This window comes from Myotis brandtii, unplaced genomic scaffold, assembly GCF_000412655.1.
Source record: "Myotis brandtii unplaced genomic scaffold, ASM41265v1 scaffold166, whole genome shotgun sequence".
Lineage (NCBI taxonomy): Eukaryota > Metazoa > Chordata > Mammalia > Chiroptera > Vespertilionidae > Myotis > Myotis brandtii.
In genome coordinates this window covers 447,801-453,178 of record NW_005356087.1, presented here as the reverse complement: position 1 = coordinate 453,178, position 5,378 = coordinate 447,801, and the positions used below count along the sequence as shown (strand labels likewise).

The window sequence follows — 5,378 nt, the reverse complement described above, 5'->3', positions numbered from 1 at the left end:
GATCTCAAAGTGAAGGACATAAAAAGAGAGAAGGAAGGCCACTTCATAATACTAAAGGGAGCAATCCAACAAGAAGAAATGACTCTGGTAAGCATATATGCACCCAATACAGGAGCACTCAAATACATAAAAAAACTTCTGGAGGAGATCAAGGGAGAGATTGACAGCAATACAATCATAGTAGGGGACTTTAATACCCCACTATCACAATTGGACAAATCCTCTAAACAAAAAATCAGCAAAGAAACATCAATCCTAAATGATTCACTAGATAAGATGGAATTAATTGACATTTTCAGAACATTTCATCCCAATGCCACAGAATATATATTCTTCTCAAGTGTACATGGGTCATTTTCAAAGATAGACGATATATTGGGTCACAGGCAAAGTTCTTCAAATTCAAGAAGATAGAAATCATATCAAGCATCTTCTCAGATCACAATGGCATAAAACTGGAAATCAACTAGAATCAAAACAATCCCAAAATATCAAAACACCTGGAGACTAAATAGCATGCTATTAAACAATGAGTTACCAATGAGATCAAAGAAGAAATAAAAAACATCAAGGCAACAAATGACAATGAAAACACAACAATCCAAAATCTATGGGACACAATGAAAGCAGTCTTGAGAGGAAAGTTCATAACTCTACAAGCCTATTGCAAAAAAACAAGAAAAAATGGTAATAAACTACCTAACCCTACAACTCAAAGAGTTAGAAAGAGAGCAACAAGAAAAGCCCAGTGTAAACAGAAGGAAGGAAATAATAAAGATCAGAGCGGACATAAATGACATAGAGACCCAAAAAACAATACAAAAGTCAACAAAACCAAGAGCTGGTTCTTCGAAGGAATAGACAAAATTGATGAACCTCTAACCAGGCTCACCAAGAGACAAAGAGAGAGGACCCAAAAAACCAAAATCAGAAATGAAAGAGGAGAAATAACAACAGAACCCACAGAAATACAAAGGATTGTTAAAAAATACTATGAACAACTGTATTCCAACAAACTGGACAACCTGGAGGAAATGGACATATTCCTAGAAAAATACAACCCTCCAAAACTCAATCAGGAAGAATCTAAAAATCTCAATAGGCCAATAACTATGGAAGGTACTGAAGCAGTCATCAAAAAGCTTCCAGCAAACAAAAGCCCGGGGCCAGACGGCTTCACAGGGGAGTTTTACCAAACATTCAAGGAAGAGCTAAAAGCTATCCTCATCAGACTATTCCAAAAAATTCAAGAGGAAGGAACACTTCCAGGCTCATTCTATGAAGCCAGCATCACCCTCATAACAAAACCAGATAAAGACAACACAATGAAAGAGAATTACAGGCCAATATCCCTCATGAATATAGATGTCAAAATCCTCAACAAAATTCTAGCAAATTGGATCCAGCAGTACATCAGAAAGATCATACACCATGACCAAGTAGGATTTATATCAGGGGTGCAAGGATGGTACAGTATCTGGAAATCAATAAATGTGTTACATTACATAAACAAATTGAGAGATAAAAACCACATAGTCATATCAATTGATGCAGAAAAAGCATTTGACATAATCCAACATCCTTTTTCGATAAAAACTCTCAGCAAGGTAGGAATAGAAGGATCATAACTCAACATAATAAAAGCCATATACGACAAACCCACAGCCAACATCATACTTAATGGGCAAAAACTAAAACCATTTCCCCTAAGAACAGGAACAAGACAGGGATGCCCACTCTCACCACTCCTGTTTGACATAGTACTGGAAGTATTAGCCATTGTGATTAGACAAGAAGAAGAAATAAAAGGTATCCAAATTGGAAAAGAAGAAGTAAAACTGTCCTTATTCGCAGATGACATGATATTGTACATAAAAAACCCTAAAGACTCCACCAAAAAATTATTAGACTTAAAAGTGAATTTGGCAATGTAACAGGATACAAAATTAATAACAAGAAATCTATTGCATTTCTATACACCAACAGTGAACTTACAGAAAGAGAGACTAAAAAAGCAATCCCATTTACTATTGCACCAAAAAAATTAAGATACCTAGGAATAAACTTAATTAAGGAGGTAAAAGACCTATATGCGGAAAACTACAGGACACTGAAAAAAGAGATAAAGGAAGACATAAACCCATGGAAAAACATACCATGTTCATGGATTGATAGAATCAACATCATTAAAATGTCCATACTATCCAAAGCAATCTATAGATTCAATGTACTCCCCATTAAAATCCAAAGGGCATATTTCACAGACCTAGAAAGAACTCTCCAAAAATTCATCTGGAATTTAAAAAGACCCCGAATAGCCACAGCAATCCTGAGAAAGAAGAACACAGTAGGTTGGATCTCAATACCAGATTTCAAGCTGTATTACAAAGCCACTATTTTTAAAACAGCCTGGTACTGGCACAAGAACAGACATATAGACCAATGGAATAAAATAGAGAACCCAGAAATTGACCCAAACCACTATGCTCAATTAATATTTGACAAAGGAGGCATGAACATACAATGGAGTCAAGACAGTCTCTTCAATAAATGGTGTTGGGAAAATTGGACAGGTAAATGAAAAAAAATGAAACTAGACGACCAACTTACACCATACACAAAAATAAACTCAAAATGAATAAAGGACTTAAACATAAGACAGGAAACCATAACAATACTAGGGGAATCCACAGGCAGCGAAATCTCAGATATATGCCGAAGCAATTTCTTCACCGATACCACTCCTAGGGCATTGGAAACTAAAGAGAAAATAAACAAAGGGGACTACATCAAAATAAAAAGAGTTTGCACAGCAAAGACAACAAGAAATACCACTGTATGGGAGAACATATTTACCAATGTTATCACCGATAAAGGTTTAATCTCCAACATTTAGAGGGAACTCATACAACATAACAAAAGGAAGATAAACGATCCAATAAAAAAAAAATGGGCAACGGACCTAGAGACTTTTCGAAAGAAGACAGAAGGAAGGCCAAGAGACATATGAAAACATGTTCAAAGTCACTAATTATCCAAGAGATGCAAATCAAAACAACAATGCAGTACCATCTCACACCTGTCAGAATGGCTATCATCAACAAATCAACAAAGGACAAGTGCTGGGGAGGGTGCAGAGAAAAAGGAACCCTCGTGCACTGCTGGTGGGAATGCAGACTGGTGCAGCCACTGTGGAGAACAATATGGAGTTTCCTCAAAAAACTATAAATGTAACTCCCATTTGACCCAGTAATCCCACTTCTAGGAATATACCCCAAGAAACTAGAAACACCAATTAGAAAGGATATATGCACCCCTATTTCCATAGCAGCACAATTTACAATAGATAAGCTTTGGAAACAGCCTAAATGCCCATCAGCAGATGAGTGGATTAAAGAACTGTGGTACATCTACACAATGGAATACTATACTGCTATAAAAAAGAAGGAATTCTTACCATTTGCAGCAGCATGGATGGAACTGGAGAGCATTATGCTAAGTGAAATAATACAGACAATGAAAGAAACATACCACATGTTCTCACTCATTTATGGATAATAAAGAACATTATAACCTGATGAATAAAAAGGTAGATACAGAGGCAGAGAAGCTTTGAACAGACTGTCAAATTACAGTGGGAAGGCAGGGGAGTGTTGGGGAGGAAGGGAAAGAGATCAACCAAAGGACTTGTATGCATGCATATAAGCACAACCAATGGACACAAGACACTGGGGTGGGGGTGGGGGATGAGGGCATGTGCCAGGGGGTAGGGGAGGCTGGAGGAAATCAATGGAAAAAAAAATTTAGAACTAACATACAACCAAGCAATCCCTCTCCTGGGTATAAACCCAAAAAACTCAAAATCATGTATTTGCAAAGATATATGTACCCCTATGTTCATTGCAGCATTACTCATGGTGGCCAAGACATGGAAACAACCAAAGTGTTCTGTGATGGAGGACTAGATAAAGAAGATGTGGTACCCATACACAATGGAATACTACTCAGTCCAAAGAAAGGATGAAATAGTCGCCATTTGCAACAACATGGATGGACCTTGAGAACATTATACTAAGTTGAATAAGTCAGTCAGAAAAAGCTAAGACCATATGATTTCACTCATATGTGGCATATAAAACTGAAACTCTTGAACACAAACAGATGTGTGGTGGTTGCCAAAGGGAAGGGAGTGGGAGGAGAAGAGTCCTAATATAAGGTGACATAAGTTTTGACTTTGGGTGGTGGGCACACAGTTCAATATACAGATGTTTAACTAGAAACCCACACCTGAAATCTATATGTTCATGTTGAGCAATGTCACCCCTATCAATTTAATTAATAAATATATATTTTTTAAAATAAACTCTTCAGGCCTAAAAAGTTTGGCATGAAATATTCAAAGTGGTGAAAAGCAAGGACCTACAACAAAGACAACTGTATCCAGCAAAGCCATCATTTTAAATTGAAGGTGAAATAAACAGCTTTCCAAAAAAAGACAAAAAACAAACAAACAAGAAAAAGCTCCCTCAAAAACCCAAACCAAACCAAACAAAAAATTAAAAAGTAAAAGAGTTTATTACCACAAAACCAGTATTGGAAAAAAATGTTAAAGGGCCTGCTATAAGAAGAGGGAAAAAAAATTATATGTATATTTAGAGAGAAACATAGGTATAAAGTATAAAATGTCAATAAATAAATACCTATCAGTAATAACCTTAAATGTAAATGGATTAAATGCTCTAGTCAAAACACATTGGATAGTTCAATGGATAAGAAAACATGACCCATATATATGCTCTCTACAAGAGACCCACTTCAGAACAAAATATACACACAGACTTGCAGTGAGGCGATGAAACACAATTTTTCCAAGCAAATTGAAACAAACAAACAAAAAAAGTTGGGGTAACAATACTTATATTTGACAAAATAGACTTTAAAACAAAAGCCAAAACAAGAGATAAAGAAGGTCAACACAGCCTTGGCCAGTGTGGCTCAGTTGGTTGAGTGTTGTCCCATACAACTAAAAGTCACTGCTGATTCGATTCCCAGTGAGGGCACGTACCTAGGTTGCGGGTTCGATACCTGATCAGGGTGCATACAGTAGGAGTGCCTATGGGAGATAACCAATCAATGTTTCTCTCTTTCTCTCTCCTTCTCCCTTCCTCTCAATAAAAACATATATGTATGTATAGAAAAGGTCACCGCATAATACTAAACTGATCAAGCAAACAAGAAGATATAACTCTTGTAAATATACATGTACCCAAATAGAAGTACATAAATATAAATATAAATATAAATTATATATATACTAGAGGCCCGGTGCACAAAAATTTGTGCACTCGGGGGGGGGGGCCCCCAGCCCCTCCTTGGCC

General features: G+C 36.6%; 1 protein-coding gene across 1 annotated transcript in view; it reads right to left on the bottom strand.

Moving 5' to 3' along the window:
- FREM2 (FRAS1 related extracellular matrix protein 2) overlaps positions 1–5,378 on the bottom strand; it is a 358,247-nt gene that overhangs the window by 244,854 nt on the left and 108,015 nt on the right. The gene's annotated exons all lie outside the window — the stretch shown is intronic.